Source organism: Micromys minutus, assembly GCF_963924665.1.
Source record: "Micromys minutus genome assembly, chromosome: 1".
NCBI lineage: Eukaryota > Metazoa > Chordata > Mammalia > Rodentia > Muridae > Micromys > Micromys minutus.
Genome location: NC_137969.1, coordinates 182,203,383 through 182,221,215, shown reverse-complemented (window position 1 = coordinate 182,221,215; position 17,833 = coordinate 182,203,383).

Genomic DNA, 17,833 nt, shown 5'->3' with positions numbered 1-17,833 from the left:
GTCTTTTATATTTTGTGTGTTGGGTCATGGTGAGAGCACAGCTGCCTGGAGAGTCAAAAGAGCATCAGATCCCCTGGATCTTGTATAGGTGATTACAAGCAACCCAAAGTGCGTGTTGAGAGCTGAGCCCGAGGTCCGCTGTGAAAGCAGTACATGCTCCTAATTGATTAGCCATCTCTTCAGCTCAGCATTGTCTTTGCTATCCACACTTGTAAGTAAAGTAAGCTCTGCTTTCTGCATACAGCATAGTAGGGCTTCTCTAGCCCACAACTTTAAACACCTCCACATTCTTCCAGAGAAGCAATAGCAGCTGAGATCAGATGGATCTCAAAAAAAAAAAAAAAAAAAAAGCCCCACATTGAGGTAGGAATTCCTATATTGCCTTTCCTATTACTATGACCAAACATCTTACAGAAGCCACCCAATAAAGGGCTATTGTGTTTTTATTTATTTTAACCAGGAAATACAGTGTACCATGGGAGTTGGAGCTGCTCTCTCTACAACAACCAGAACCACTGTAGGTGAAGATGGCTCTGTGTGAGGCAGTGGGAACTTAGCATATGGTTTATTAGTAGCACAACTGATCATAAAGCACAAAAGATGGAAACCAGAAGTGGATGTGACTTCTAGGTACATCAGCACCAACCCATGTCTGCTCATTAGGCCTTAGTCATATAAGTTCCTTATCCTCCCAAAACACTGCCACCAACTGATGACGAAGTGTTCCAACACATGAGCCTTTGAAGGACATTTCACCTGGGCTCCATGGCACTGCTGGCACCTACAGTGTGCCAAAGAAATTAAGGTTTTTTTTTATTTTTTGTTGACTTGGATGATACTTCATACATCATCACCACACATACTATAAATTAGTTTTCCTCCCAATATTTCTACTTATTCGCTTTATTTTCTGATTTGACATCTTCTCTTACTGTTTTAATAACATGTATTTTAAAACTCATGTGTCCTGGGCCCTGAGTTCAATTCTAGGCACCACAAAAGAAATAAATCATTTAAAAATTTCTGACATAAGACAAAGGAAAGCCCACAATTCTTCTTGAATATAAGTGTTAAATAAGTTAAAAAATAACTTGAAATTGAGCTCTCTGTTCATGATGAAGTATTCTGAAGAATTGCATAGTGACTCAATTTTTAATCGTCTTTGTTGTTGAAATTTGAAAAAGCTTTTTCAAGTCTCAAACATGTTCAATTAGGTTTTCAAAGAACTTTAGCACAACACAGAGACATCATTATTCCTTTTAAAAAGGCAAACATATTTTTATTTCACCAGTAATTTGCCCTGACTTAATAATGGCCAAGGCCACTGTGTTGCAAAATTCTAAGAAACACCATGCCGGGAAAATACAATGTACATTTTACCTCCTGAAAATGGGTAACACAGTGTAACAAAGGAAAACCTGCTTTTCTTATTCTCTTCTTAACTAAGTTTAGTAGAGGTGAAAGCTTCTGTCTCTTTATCATTTATCTATCTCTCTATCCCCATATATCTCTGTGTGAAAGACATATTCGTATGTGTTTTAAGTTTTGCATTGAAAAGACAAAGACTGTAGAAGTCTAAATTGCAAGTTTTAGATCTTACAAAGGAAGGATAAATTAAATTTTGCTTTTCCTTCTGGTAAAAGCTATAAGCTAAGCTTACATCTGAAAACTGCAAAGAAAGAAAAAACAACAACTTCAATGCTACCATGTTTGGAGTGGAAATTTCTCTCTGTGGGTGAAGGCAGTTTGTACACATTATAAATAAGCAATTAAAGTGTGACTCAACTGGACCTTGTTGTGGAGGGACAAGTGATCTTCTCTTCATGAATGGAAATTGTTTCTTCAGAATGGTGCAGTTATTTTGAAAGTACAAATTATATTAATAGGTGAAGGAGAACTGAAGTGAAATGCTTCAAAGTTGCAAATCCTTCCCTATTGTGATCTTTAGAAATGGTTTCTGTGATTGACAGTTGAATGGGATGACATTGAAGAATTTCATTGTATTGTCCTTGCAAAGAGAATTTTATTAATTCAAAGAATTTTTTGCATGTAATGATTGGCATTCAAAGTTTTGATTATTCTTTTGCCAAAAAAGCTAAACAGTATAACACAGAAACAAATGGATAGAAATGAGTATGAAGAATTTACATTTTACTAGATTTCTGTGCCATTCATACTTGTACCATGAACATCATCATAGTTTTTTAAGGTTCACTATGAACTTTCAACTTATTAGGCTCCCAGAATGCAATGAAAACAGTATCACCAAAGTATCCTCCATCCATTTTGACTGTTACTCCTTTAGCACAAATTTAAAATTCATTCTCTAACCAACGAAATGGCTTAGTGGCTACAAGTACTTGCTGCCAAGCCTGACAACGTGAGTTCAGTTCCCAGAGCTCCCCCCCCCCCACACACACATGCAGACACATATGCACATAAACAAATAAATGAATTTGTTGTCTATTTCCTCATTACCCCCAGTGATGTATGTGTGCCTTGGGTGCTATGCAAAATAATTTATTAGGATGTAATTACAGAAACAAAGTACTGAGACTTCTATTTTTATTGTCATTGTCATTTGTCCTAGTCAGGGTTTCTATTCCTGCACAAACATCATGACCAAGAAGCAAGTTGGGGAGGAAAAAGTTTATTCAGCTTACACTTTCACATTTCTGTTCGTTACCAGAGGAAGTCAGGACTGAAACTCAAGCAGGTCAGAAAGCAGGAGCTGATGCAGAGGCCATGGGGGGATGTTGCTTACTGGCTTGCTTCCCCTGGCTTGCTCAACCTGCTTTCTTATAGAACCCAGGTCTACCAGCCCAGGGATGGCACCACCCACAATGGGCTGGGCCCTCCCACCTTGATCACTAGTTGAGAAAATGCCTTGCAGCTGAATCTCATGGAGGCATTTTTTCAACTGATGCTTCTTTCTCCGTGAAAACTCCAGCTTGTGTCAAGTTGACACAAAATCAGCCAGTACAATTGACTCCTTGTCAACTTGACACACACACTGTTAAGCCTCAATCCTTACTTTCTTACTCATTCCCAAGATCTAAATAACCTTAAGAGTCCCACAGTATTTACAAATTTTTACGTATTAAAATTGCAATCACTTTAAAATATCCAGTCTATTTTAAAAAACCAAAGCCTTTTTACAATTTAAAGTCTCTTAACTGTGGGCTCCATTTTTTGCTTCACAGGAGAAAAATATCAGGGCACAGTCACAATCAAAAGCAAAATCAGTCTCTAACCATCCAATGTCTGGGATCTGCTTATGAACTTCTGGGCTCCTCCAAGGACTTGGGTCACTTCTCCAGCTCTGCCCTTTGTAGCACACACCTTAACTTCTAGGTTCCAGCTGCCTGTTGTCCACTGCTGCTGCTGCTTTTGGTCATCATCTCATGGCACTGGCATCTCCAAAGTACCGCTGTCCTCCACTGCAACTAGGCTTCACCAATAGCATCTCACAGGCTCTCTTTATGGTGCCAATGCCCTTTCAGACCTGAGGCATTAATTACAACTGAGGTTATACCTTCACCAGTGGCCTTTCATGGCCTCTCACTCGCAGTACCAAGCCTCAGCTGCTCTTCATGACTCCTTCATGCCTTCAAAACCAGTACCACCTGGGTGACTCTTACATATTACAAAGTCCAGCCCCAGCACGAGTTACAACCTTGACTATCTCTGGAACACAGCTTCTTTGTGCTCTCAGAAACACTTCCCAGAAGATTTCACCTCAGTGATGCTGGTTTCTTCTTAATCACCACTAATTTCTTAGCTCCAGCTGACCAGCATCAATAGTCCCAGTAATGCAAAAGTTTTTCTTTAGTAGTTCTGATAACTTGTTAATCACAGCTAATTCTTCAGCCCCAGCTCACCAAAATCACAGAATCTTCACAATCAAAACAGCAACAGCCCTGAAAAGAGTCTTTAATGTTCCCTCTGAAATTTCACAAGGCAGACCTCCATCCTCTGCACTGTTCTCAACATCATCTTTCAAACCCCTACAGAACACCCCACAGAGATCTCTTAACATCCCAATGGCTCTTCTAGCTCAAAGCTTCAAAGTCCTTCCACAGTCCTCTCAAGACATGGTCAGGTTGTCACGTGAATACCTCAATATGATGGTACCAATATGTCTTAGTGAGGGTTTTTATTCCTGCACAAAACATCATGACCAAGAAACAAGTTGGGGAGGAAAGGGTTTATTCAGCTTACACTTCCATACTGCTGTTCATTACCAAAAGAAGTCAGGACTGGAACTCAAGCAGGTCAGGAAGCAGGAACTGATGCAAGGACATAAGGGATGTTACTTACTGGCTTGCTTCCCCTGGCTTGCTCAGCCTGCTTTCTTATAAAACCCAGGTCTATCAGTCCAGGGATGGCACCACCCACCATGGGCTGGGCCCTCCCCACTTGATCACTAATTGAGAAAAATGTCTTACAGCTGGATCTCATGGAGGCATTTCCTCAACTGATGCTCCTTTCTCTGTGATAACTCCAGCTGTGTCAAGTTGACACAAAACCAGCCAATACACTTTGTAGACCTTAATATTTTGAGTTCTGTAGTATATTGATCCTAGTTTCATTTTCTATTGCTATGATAAAATGCTCTGACAGAATCAACTTAAGGAGAAAGGATTTATTTTAGCTTGGAATTCAAAGCACAGTCCATCAAGGCAGGGAAGACAAGACAGCAGGAACTTGAAGAAGCTGGTTGCACTTATGTCAGTGCTTGTAAGAAGCACACTATGGCCACATGCTGTAGCTCAGTTCCTTTTCTACTTATGCAGTCTAGGATGTCACTAAGGGAATTGTGCCATTCCGGGTGGATAGGTCATCCCACCACAGTTAACCAAGGGATTCCTCCATGGACATTCTCAGAGGCTTAATAATTCACGTGGCCCCTCACAGGCTTGTTGGAAGGGTGTCAAGGTGCCATGTAATACTAATTCAGAGGCATATATAGGCTTGGCCTTTGTCTGCTACTGTGGAGGAGGTGAAAGGACTGATTGGCTACCACCTCTCGCCATCGTGATCATGTAATCAAGACTGTTTTCCTCACATCCCACCAGACACACATCAGACTGCAGATTTGGGTATTTGCTGATTGTAGGATGACTTGGGACACTCAGAATACACGTAGTAGGTCTTCACTGGAAACCTAGTTCTTTGTCTTCACCTTTCTTGTTTGATATGCGCTCTAACCAAGACCAGATAAGAAACAGTGGAGGCTGGAGAAATGGGGTGCAGAGAGGATTGTGTCTATGTGGCCCTGCAGACTATCATCTCTCAGTTGGGACTGAGGTCTCCTCTTTTATGGTGGTAATGTTGAAATGGTCTCTTTTGAATTTAAACTTGCTGTGTAATTGTGGATAACCTTGAGCTTCTAACCTTTTGTGCACTACCCAAGAGCTAAACTTTTAGGCATGTATCACCATGCCTAGTTTATGCAGTTAGGTTAGTGTGTATAGATGCATGTCTGACAATATTTAGAACAAGAGTTCCAAGTTCTCTATTCATCTCACCTTAAGTACTGAATAATGATGTCTGAGTTTTCTTATCATTTTTATGTCAGGTGAGTTATTAAATTCCTCAAAACTTCTATTTCCTCATCTGTAAATTATAAATTATCGATACATAGAATAGAATACAATTAAGATTAATTTTCATCAAAAGTATTTTTTTAAAAGATGAAATGCTGTTCAAAGACTTGGAGGTATCTTTAGAGCAGGTATTTTGTATTTGCATTTTCAACAGTGATTGACAAATAGAAGATCTTCCATAAATAGATGAATAAATGAATGAGCGAGGCTCTGTGTAGAGGATCATTAACATTCTTATGAGAAAGAACAAAATGGAGCTGAAAAAAATGAGTATGTGTCAGCTGGGAAGTGCCAAGTGAGGGCTTGCTCCGTCCTGTCACTGGGACTTTTGCAAATAAGTTATTTTGGCTGGAAAACATATTAACTGGACATAATAACATCATTTTTTCCCTATCCCATCTCACAATGTCACAGGACTATTTTCAAAATAAGATATATGTGGTATGTGTGTGGGAGGGGTACGGGGGCTGTGGTATGTGTGCATGCATACATGTGTATACCTAAGTGTGTGGTGTGTGTGTGTGTGTGTGTGTGTGTGTGTGTGTGTGTGTGTGTGTATGATATGTGTGTGGTCTATGTGATGTTTGTCTCTGTGTGTTACATGTGTGTGCATGTGTGTGTGGTCTATGTGATATATGTCTCTGTGTTATGTGTACATGTATGTGTGTGCATGTGTGTGTGCAAGTCTGTATGTATGTGTGTGCTTGCACGTATGTCTCTCTCTCTCTCTCTCTTTGTGTGTGTGACCTGACGCCATTATTTCTGGTGGTTCTATCGTATTCATCGGAATGCACTGAAGGTCTCCCTTGACATTCCTTCATTGCACTCCTAACACAATACTCCATCCATTATATTCTTTTAAAAAATCTTATTAATGAATGGTGGCCTTCTGTTTTTAAGGCTGTCCTTACTTGTCAGGAAAAAAGAAGAGAAAGAAAAAAAAGGATGGTCTTTGAGGTGTTCAAACTAGTACCAACTTGTGTTCCCCCAAGCACTTTTTATCAATAAAAACTCAAAGCATGCACCGGGAAAATGCTGGATTTATACCTGTCCAGGCAGCCTACCTGCCGCCCACAGAAGCACTGGAAGTTTGGCAGTTAGTCAGGAAGACAGGGCTGAGTTCTGTTGCTGCATGGTTGAGTTTTTCACAGTGGCATTCCTTCGTCATGCTGTCCCGTAAAGAAAGCTCTGTGGACAGAAGCACATCTGTGATTCTACAGCATCGTTAGTGAGAAAAGACCAGCTTGCCAAAGGCTCAGGAAAAGGTGAATGAAGGCATTAATTTAAAAATGAAGACTATGTGTGCTCTTCAGAAATACAGAGTTACTCAGCACTTCACGAGATAAATTCAGTACATTTTTCTAGTTCCTTCCATTTCAGAAAAGAATGAGAATTTCTGTTGAATATATTTTCAGTTCTAAGCTCCTTCCTTCCTCAGATTGGAATGAAATATCTCTCCTGTGTTTACATGTATTTGTGCATGCTCTCTCTCCCCCATCTCCCTCCCTCTCTGCCTTGCTCTCTCTCATTCTCCCTTCCTTCCTCCCTCCCTCATCCCTCCCCTCCACACACGCCACATTCTGTTCATTAAAATATATTGTTATCCAATCTCCTCTTTTCATAGGGCCATAATTTTATATTTTAGGAAAAAAATAATCGCTAAATGTTTGAACTAGGTATATTTTTCTTCCCCATTTATAATCCAAGAAATTGTTTTCTACACAAACCTGAGAGGTTACAGAATGAATGTTATATTTTAACAAAGATAAAATTGAATCTGAGGGTGAGAAAATACATTTCCTGTTCTTATTTTTTTTTTCTCCAAAGTCAACATAATTCCAAAACCCCTATCTGTATGTTCAAATAATTGTGTATGGAAATAATAACAGACTAATAACCAGCAAGACCTCATCATTCACAGGTATAAAGAACATATCCACAGCTCTGCAGAGAGACGGACCTGAGTGGGCCCAGGCTAGACATACTTTATGCCATAGTTTAGAACTTGGAAGACAGTCAGTTCCACTCTTGACAGTTTTAAACAGTTTAATATCTTTAGTAAAAGGGAAAGGTCCAATTGCCAGGTTCACCTCATGCTTTCTCTTAGTGATAACTCGCAATAGTACTTTACTCTCAAGCCTTTCTACATGAGCAGAATTCTTCTAGAATTCGAACTGTACATTTCTCTACATCTCAAGCTCCCAACAGTAAGTATGTAAAATCTGGTCCCACAAAACAAACAAGCAAACAAACAAGACAAGCCATACGTTCCCGATAGGGTCTTGTCTTGCTTGCATTTGTCTCACCTCTGCACATGGGACTAGGGAAGCAGAGAGTGGATGCCTTCAATTTTTTCCAAGAGATTTCCAAGCAAATTGTTGCAATATTGTGCAAAAATCCATGCCCCTGAGGATGAGAGTAGGGAGAGAAGAGGGCAACCCAGAATGCAAGCCAACCACAACATACACATATGGGAAGGCACAATGCATCCCCCCTGCCTTCAACAGTCAGTATGTGCTACTTTGCAAAAGGAAAGCAGAACACTTCTTTCCTTAAAACTCACCCCGAGCTGCCACTTGTCCCACTCTAGATCAGCTAATGGTCGTTATCTCTCCGGAGCATACTAAAGACAGAGACTCAGCTGTGTCCAGCTGCTTGGGTGGCCAATTAGGCCTCTCTTTTCTTGACCTCCCTCCCTCCTGCTTGACTCAACAAATGAGGAGGGAACTCACACAAGTAAATACTAATACTAATAATAAAAATAAAATCTCCCCAAGTGTTTAAATTATAAGTGAATGAAAGAATAACTAAGCATTAAAAGCAATGAGTAAGAGGTGAAGGGAGGCAAAACATGACTTAGTAGACAGTGAGCCATAGATAATGAGATCCTAAGTAGCCACACATTGATTTAAAATAGCTCTCAATTTCAAAGGAGGCTGCAAATGGTTATGTCCTTACCGGACTGGAGAATTCAGTCTGTCAAGAGCAGTTGATGCTCATGCAGATGATGTACTGACAGCTAGCTTCTTGTACGGCCTGGTGACTAAGCTGAGAACACTGAGAGATGGAGTTAAAGGAGATGAATCTTTTTCTCATCAACTGGGATTACATTTCTTGGAGATTGCTTAGTCTGTTGCCCATTAGCAGCATGTTGTAAACACATTCTGTGCTTCTAAAAATTGTTTATAATTATAAAAAATGGATTTTTCTGGCCCTGAGTTAATTAAGGAAAAACGTGACGACGAAGGCTTGGTTACTCGTTGCACATCATAAGACCTCAAGGGTATTGCACAGGCATATTGGTGTAATTCAACTTCCTCTCAGATGCATTACTAAAACTGGCTCAAACAGAACATAGTTTGCAGCTCAGTCTATCCATATTCATTTGCTACAGCAATGCAATGTGAATCTTTATTTTTAATTAACAGATTTTACTGTCATCAAATATAAAAGAGTTAGCTGCTAAAATAAAGTCCATGCTAAGCTCAGGGTTGGTTCTTTCTCTCTCTCTCTCTCTCTCTCTCTCTCTCTCTCTCTCTCTCTCTCTCTCTCTCTCACACACACACACACACACACACACACACACACACACACACACACACATCCTCCCCCAAGAAATGGATGTGTCCAATTTTGGACTAGAAATTTGAAAACTGTGAGTCAGAAGAAACCTTATTCCAGGGTCTACATCACTATCGTCTTTCCATTGGTCTTTTTAAGGTAATAAGAAGTCAAAACAGATTTTTAGCCTACTTTATTATTTTAACAAAATGCCTCCATAAACAACTCATCTTTGAAGTAAATAAGGGACCTTTTTATCGAATATCACTTTCTAGCACAAATGTATGATTTATAGTGGAATAAGCAGCATCAAGTTGATAGCACAATTGACTACAAATTTATTGGTGAAAGCAAGCTTTTGCATAGCAAGCATTTGTCCCCTCATTGTACATTAGAGGACTCATGGGGCCAGAAAGACTGAGTTACCTGCCCTAACACTGAGGAAAGATTCTTGGGGTTTCTACATGAACACATTCATTATTCTAAAATTTTAGACCACATAATGAGTACTTAATTTATGCATAATTATTGAGTGTAGCTTTTGCTGCACCACGTAAACTCCAGAATGGACCTTGCTACCATCCGCCACCCAGGGAGTATTGATTCTGCCAATGAAAAACAAAGATACTCAGTTGCTCCAAATCAATTTGTCTTATTGGCATAATTACTGGGTGCTACTTATCTCCTGGCTGGACAAGTATGCCATTCTCAATACTCTTAGCTCCATACCTCTCCACCTGCCCTCAACTTTAGTTGCTCAGTTACATTTAGTCCCAGCTCTACTATTCAACTTTCCCAACCTCCTGCCTCTAGAAGCAGCCTGTGGCTGCTCCATCTGAGATCACACATAGCTGGCCACCTTCTCTCCCTCAGAAGCATGGCAAACTCATGAACTCTCTCTCTTCCTTCTCCTCTCCTCTCCTCTTCTCTCTTCTCCTCTCCTCTCCTCTCCTCTAGTCTCCTCACTTGCTTGCCAACAGGACCCACAAGTCCTGCCCATTCTTTCTACCCAGCAATTGGCCCATGACTTCTTTACTGAAATGTCAAGAACCAACTGGAGACCAGGACCTTAGTATCAGCACCACCACTACATACAATAATATACTGGGTAACGGCAGACCAAAGATTCGTAGGCAGTTGATGCTATGTTCACATTTTTACTTCAATTGCTCACCTAAATACTTTCTTACTTAAGTAAAATATGTTTATTTCTGTATATGATTATTTTGTGGAAGAATGAGATTTCTTTCTGAATATTAATTTGTATATGTGAATGTGTCTCTGTATAAGTATGTTCAGGCAAGTACAGAAGACCATTGAGGCTAAAGCTGTTGGATCCCCTGGGGCTGGATATGCATGTGTTTATGAGCTGCCTGATGTGATTGTTGAGAATCTAACTCAAGTTGTTTGCAAGAGGCATACAAGTTCTTAAACATGAAGCCCAGAATGTTAAAACCGTCAAACTGAAAAACATTTAAAACTATGATTAATATTATAAAATACTCAGAGTAAGAATAGATAACACAGTGTCAGGTGGAGAATGTGAACAGTCAGATAATCTAAGTATTAAAAACAAATTCTAGATGTAAAAAGAAAAAAAAACCTGTAAAGAAAAGGATAGAGACTTGCTGGGGGAACCGGGGCCAAGGAAAATGGCTCAGCTATAAATTATTCATCTTGAAAGCATGAGGTCTTCCATTCAACCACCAGCCCCCAACATAGAAAACTAGATATGATGCACACACTGGGAATCATGGAACTGAGAGGCAGAGACAAGCATAGCCTTGGACTTACTGACCAGCGAAGTCATCACAAGCCCCAAATCTTAGTGAGAGTTCCTGCACACAAGGTGGACAAAGAAAGTTTGATCTCCCACTTTTCTATCAATTTTGTCATGAGCCAAAGCCTGTCTAAAAATAAAATTTCTTTAAAATACGAACAAGGATAACTAGGAAATCCACAGTCTTGGTAACACCTTGGGAGTGTATTTGACCTCCAGTTAGTGACTTGATTAATACCTACCTGTTTAAGGTGCATCTCTTAGCACTGAGCCAAAAGAAAAAAAAATAAACAGTCATAGTTGAGTATCCTAGAACATTGAGGGGCTCATTAAGACACTTTGTTTTCAAAACCAGTTGCTGTTTCAGGAGATCAAGAGAGTGACCACAGAATCTAGGTTGCTAAAAAGTTCTCACTTTGGGCTGAAGCATCCACTATCTTAAAAATGGAAGGCATGTTCTTTACAACCTTAGGTCCTCTGTCTTTGACTAGTGCCTTCTGAGGGGGAAATTTAGCACATGAGAAATCAGGCTTCAAGTAAGCACCATGCAGGCAATCCTGTCAGGGTTTTGTGTGTGTGTGTGTGTGTGTGTGTGTGTGTGTGTGTGTGTGTGTGTGTTTGGTGGTTTCAGGTTTTTCCTCATTCTTTTTCCATATTGTACTCAAGATCCTTAGGTTAGTAAGCAAATTCAAGGTCAACAATGATAGAATAGAATCCAAATAGAATCCAAGCCTGGAAACTGAAATCAACTTAACCAGAGCCAGTATGAAAGTCCTTAAGGAACAATAGATATATGATAGGACGTGATTTAATAACTTAATGCACACGGTTAACTCCTACAAATAACAAAGTATAGTCAAAGTGAAGGAATGATTGAAGAAAAGTGTAATGACTTTATCAACACGGCTTAGTGGTAAAGTTAGGCTTAAGGATTGGAAAAACATTCTGTTCAGTTGATCTTATTTTAATGTGTTTACTGTGCTCTTTTTGGTAGAAATAGACTACCTCTTGTGTAAGAGCAAAGTATGTTCTCACCTTGAGGCCATTGCCAGCCATTAAATCTCAGGTCTCACCTTCATTGTGGAAAACACTATGAAACAACAGATTGTTTTGTCTAATGGCTGAAGAAAAAGGTTTGGCTCACTTCTCTCAAAGGCCAAGTTGAAAAGTAATGTCAATATTTATGCCCTCCTTCTGCTATGGTTGGGAACGATTTCATGAATACCGTTGAAGAATAGGGCATTCAACAGAAGTAAAACTCGCATAAGTGCCTGACGCAATGAGCCCTGAACCCTAGTTTGATGGATACAAACCCTATCAAAGGAACGCTCATCAATTAGACCCACACAGAAACCTACTTTGTTTTCTCCACATTGTCGAGATTTTTCTGTTCCATGAAACAATGGTGCTTTGTAACCAGGGCAGTGCGGGCTCACTGCCGATAGCCATCTGAGATTCTCAACCCTGTCTGGGATGCTGCCTACAACCTCAGCAAGTATTGAATTACAGAATCAAGAAATTCAGCCAATCATTGCAAGCATGACTCCAAATTGAGAAAGTGGTTCTTTATTTTAAAATATCAGAAGGAACAGTGATTTAAAAAAAAAAAAAGAAAACATTAAAGCGAGGGACCCCTGAAGCCGACTTTCAACTTTTTAAAGGTTTGACATGTGTCAGATCCAGTCTAGGTGGGGAGCTGCTTCTACCAACAAGCCTTGCTCATACTTGCTACCATTTTATTACTTAGTTTCAGTTGAGGTTGTTGGTACTTACCTTGGCTGACCTAGAATCTGGAGCAGAACATCAGGCTCTCTGCTATACAGATGTTATAAACCATGGCCAAACCCTAAAACACATTCTGTCTAATTAAACAACAGCAAAAAGTCCCCCTAAAGCCCAATGTAACAAGTGTTCAATGCTAGGAACAGGTCATGGGGCAGCAGACGCTATTGACATCCAGCAGTATTGTTTCTGCTTTCATTCCAAGGGCTCAACATTTAATCTACAATTTATATTTTTGTAGTAATAAGAAAACATTGAATACTCAGATCTGACTTAACCTTTATGTGACAGTGATGGTTTTGCCTGCGAAAAACAGAAAAGAAAATGTTGGGTCCTATGCTGCTGTGTTTGTTTTGCTTTGCTTTGCTTTTCACTTGACATAGCTAGAGTCACGCAGGAATAAGCTAACCATACTGAGGATTGCTTCTGTCAACTTACCTACAGGAGACTCATAATGGGTGACTGACATGGGAGGAACCACCCATCACGAACAGTATCATTCCTGGCTAGGAGGCCCTGGGTGGTATAAGAAACACACTGAGAAAGTTTTGAGCCGAAAGCCAGAAAGCAGCGTTTCTCCGTAGTCTCTGCTTCATTCGAGTTCCTGTCTCCAGGCTCCTGTCCTATTTGAAGGCCTTCAATGGTAGACTCTCCCTTCCTCCCAGCTTGCGTTCAGTCACGGCCTTAATCACAGCAATAACTGGGACAGGTACAGTCTTGAAACCACCAAGTCATATCTGTTTCTAGGACAGAAAAGTAAAATACATGAAGGTTTTTTATTTGTAGAACTGAAATGTTTAATATTTCTAGTGTGTCTTCCCTATCTTGTGTGAAAAGTCACAAATTAAAACTCAGTGTCTGTGTAAAATACAGCTATTCATTTGAAACACAGACAAATCTGCCACCCATGTTAAGGGTATACTTTCATTACTTAAATTGACAAACTATGATAAAACCAAACCCAGTATTTAGCTTCCTTTAAAAATAATCCTTTTATAAAACCAAACATGAAATACACTTTTTACAATGATATAAAATATTCAATTTAATGTTTAATATTAGCCATCATTTTCAGAGTTTTACTCATATAAAACTGCCTTAGTTTATAGGAAAAAAAAAGATAGCAAATGGGAAGAATGTATCCAGTGGTGATATCAAAGAAAACTAACCACGAGCACCTCAGGGACACCAAGAGTGAAATGAATAATGCACAAGAAACACCTAGAATTTCAGTCTGTCACGTGATACACAAGCGTTCCTACTTCACAGGGTTTACTCTTTACAGGTAACAAATACATTCAGGTCTACCTGGCTTTGGTTTTTTGTCCTTGGTACTTGCCATAGTCCCATAAGACAAATATGTCAAAACACCATCAGCGGTGGCTTAAAGCACAAGCCTTTATTTCTCACAGTTCAGGAGCCTGGGAAGTTTGAACTGGAGGCAGTGTCTGCGGAAGTGCTGAGGTTACATGTCCTGGATGTGTCCTCACAGGGCACACGCTCTCTGATCTGTGCAGGAGACTAGAATCTTAGTGACCTGATCACTTCCCAGAGACCATGTCACTTACCACTGTCACCATGGGGTTTAGGTTTGAACCTGTGAGTCAGAGCAGGCACAAACACTCAGACCAAAAATTTCTATATTTGAATTTGACAAATGAGTGCTCTCATGTTTTACAATTTTCATAGTTTTGAGATGTTGCTGTTAGCAAATATAATTTATAAATAAATGTATATGGAGAAGTGCTCAAAATTCTTCTTTTTCTTGTGGAGAACATATTGGAAATCATTAAAGACTGCCTTCCAGGAATAACGAAGTCATTAGCAAGCATGAATAATAAAAGTGAGAAGCCAGAACAAAGTAGTAATCTGAACACTTAGGATATCATTGGCACATTGTGTGATTATTAAACACAGAAACGAAGGGAGAGCTGCTCCTATCCATTCATACAAGGGCGAGTCCTGAGGCAGCACACTGCACGCAAGAGTCGAGAGAGTTAGAGCACAAAAGGAGCGGGCACGCCTGCATGAGACACAGCCTGCGCCAGCTTGGGGTGACACTACATCAGTGGCAAGAAGGACAAACTGAAGATGAAGCGAACGGAAATAGACAGCTGTCTGGATGGCAAAGCTGGAATCGATCAGTCCGGAATAAATCCCAAATCCCTTTTTGTCCCTCCCGATTTTCCGCTTTGCTGATGTGATGCTTCCTGCTGCCCACTGCCTCTCTCTCCAAACACAGTCCGAGGAAGTCCTACTCAAATCAACATTCTCTCTCACTGAACTAGTTCCCACCAAAGGAACAACCAACCATGCACCTAATAATAGAAGCCACAACAAACAGGACCTCATCTGAGATCCACACAACCAATCACCCTTCCATCTGGGGAAACGGAGACATGTCCTGCTCAGAGTCGCCAACACGGAAGTGTGGGGATTCAATTCCAGCTACTCGGTTCTCAGGCTGCTGCTTTTGGCGACTGTGTCTCACTATGTAGTATATAATATGAGAAGAAAGTTAGAATGCATTTCTTCTCTAATCTTCTCTCCGCGTTCTTAGTCCTAAAATCCTAACATTCCGGAGCCTGGACTTGGATCAAGTAATGTGTACCGTTAATGGCAGACACTTGTCAGATAGATGCCTTTGACATGTGAAGGAGTGCGTGAGAAGGAAAGGGGGCCGTTCTTACTGGAGACGATGTTGCTTTCAGGCACTCAGAAGTAGGTGAAATTGAAATCACAAAGTTGGCAGTCCTTTGCACACGGCGCACATCTAACGGCTGTCCTCTGCAGCGTAAGCATGAAGCAAGCCTGGCACAGCTGTTCCTGCCGTCCTGTTGTCTTTTATCTGTGGAGCGCTTTCCCCCTTAAAGTGAAGCGAGCCTTTGAAATTCTGCAAGCTGAGTGCCTCCTTTCCCATCATTCCACACCTATGCCAAGTTCCAAGATTGGCTTTGATGTGTATCTAAAGTGGCTCAGCACCCCGCTGTCATTCCCTGGATCTGTCTCACTCTGTGAAACTGTGATATGCTCATCTCTGTCCCACGTGAGGAGACCAGCTGCACATGAACAATGAGGATGTCCTTCCACAACTTCAAGGAGCTCATGGATTATGCTGATGGCCGCCAGAGGGTACATTGTTTGGGGGAGGGGTGACATTTACACATTTTGAAATCACGGGAAACATCATGCAGTGAACATATCTCAGAACGGTAGTAGGCCTTCAACCTTCTGAAGTTTTGTTCTTGTCTTTGTTGATGATGGCAGCCAACCTTAAGAGCTGCTAAATGCAAATGCCGGCTTCCCTAAAGTTAAGCCTAGCATGAAACGTTTTGTTTTTTGAGGTAGTGGTAATGCATTTTGGTGAACATTATCGTATCTGGGGTATCATTTCTCTCAATTCATTTCTATGGGCCTTTAAAGCTGTATGGTCTTTTCTTTCCATTAATATCCCATTTTAGAGCTATAGTAACCTTTCTGCAACAAACCCTTTACTTGGCACTGGTAGACAGCACCCACCATTTGCTCACTCATAAATGGCATTAGAGTGAATGTCAGTTTTATCTGACCCTGCAAAGGTGTAGACATGTCCACTTTGTTAAGTGCAATATCTTTAAAAATTAACTGCTAGGATGTAAAGTTAGTAAAATTGATATGAAATATACAGGTTTCATGTATTTGGCTTCTGTGTGGTAGCAGATTGAAAGCTGTATTCTTTTTCTGTACAAAATCATCTTCTCCTGGGAGGAATACAAACTGACTGATGGAGGTAATCCTATAATGGTGGAATATCAGTAGTTGCTAGAAAGGAGAGGGATTTAGCTGAGGGGTTTAGTTTTTTTTTGTTTTGTTTTGTTTTGTTTTGTTTTTTTAAGTAGGCTGAAAGAACAGCAGGGCTTCTGACAGCAGTGTTTGAAGGTTCCTGTTCTGGGAAGCCATTGAGAGAGATGGTTACTTTTCAGGACCTGGCCCAGTAGCATCCTGCCACGGGGACATTGTATCCTTTCAGCATCTCTCCATCAGCATCATCTCCCAGCTCTTCCACCTCAGCTCTGATGCTGTGCTTACCTTCCCACTGAGCATGAGGATCATTACCACAGCTCATGGAGAGGTAACAAAATAAGACAGAAAAATCCATAACCCCACAATGTCCAGTGAGCACACCTGCTTCAGTTTAAGAATATTACCGATTTATAAATGTCCCGACTCTCAAAGAACTAAATGATCAAAAAGGAGCTTTGTTCCTGCTCCAACATCTGCTGAGGCAGTCTTTTGGATTCTTCCCTTACTGTGTGGATTAAGGAACATAGATATATTATATATTTACAGAAATGAAATCCAACTCTAACTTTTTTTTTACACAAGACATATGCTAATGACTAAGAATCAATGTCACTTAGACAATAACAACATGGCTTGCTTGATAGTCCTGCACGTACCCAGTGTAGTCTATAAAATTTTCCATAGCCTTAAAGATTTCCATGCACAGCCAGACACTGCCCTATCTCCATACTCCCCTCTCCAGAGAAAACTGATTACAGAGGCTCTGTTTCAAAAGGGTACTGCTATTTTTAAATGTCTTTCTAACTAGCAGACACCAGTAACATTTAATGGCATGGATGAACAGCTCTACATATTTTGTTTGCTAAAGTTGCCTACAAAACTCACAGTACCACCCCCTGGCAATGGGCAAAGAGACACGTCAATGGTGGTGGTGTCCTTGTATCAGTCAGGGGCAGAGCAGATGGCATCCTTTGTTCATCCTAGACTAATGCTTGTCTTGGTGGCCAAAGCTGTTGTATGCCAAAGACACATAAAAATCAAATCAAATCCAGGCAGCTCAGGGTGGGAAGAGGAAGACAAAGAGAAACCTTCCTTCCTCCACACCAGACCACGTGGTACAGGAGGGCATAGGAGAGCCAGCCCAGCACAAGAATGCTAGAGAGCTGGACCTACCACAAAACATGGGTACAGGGGTGATATTCCTGCCCCTTCCCTCACCACCTTGTGGCACAGTGCAGTGAACTGGCCCTGGGGTCATGAAAATGGGAGTGCTGGCCCTGTTCTTCGCTGGCTGCGGCACTCAGGAGGGTGGGCCCTA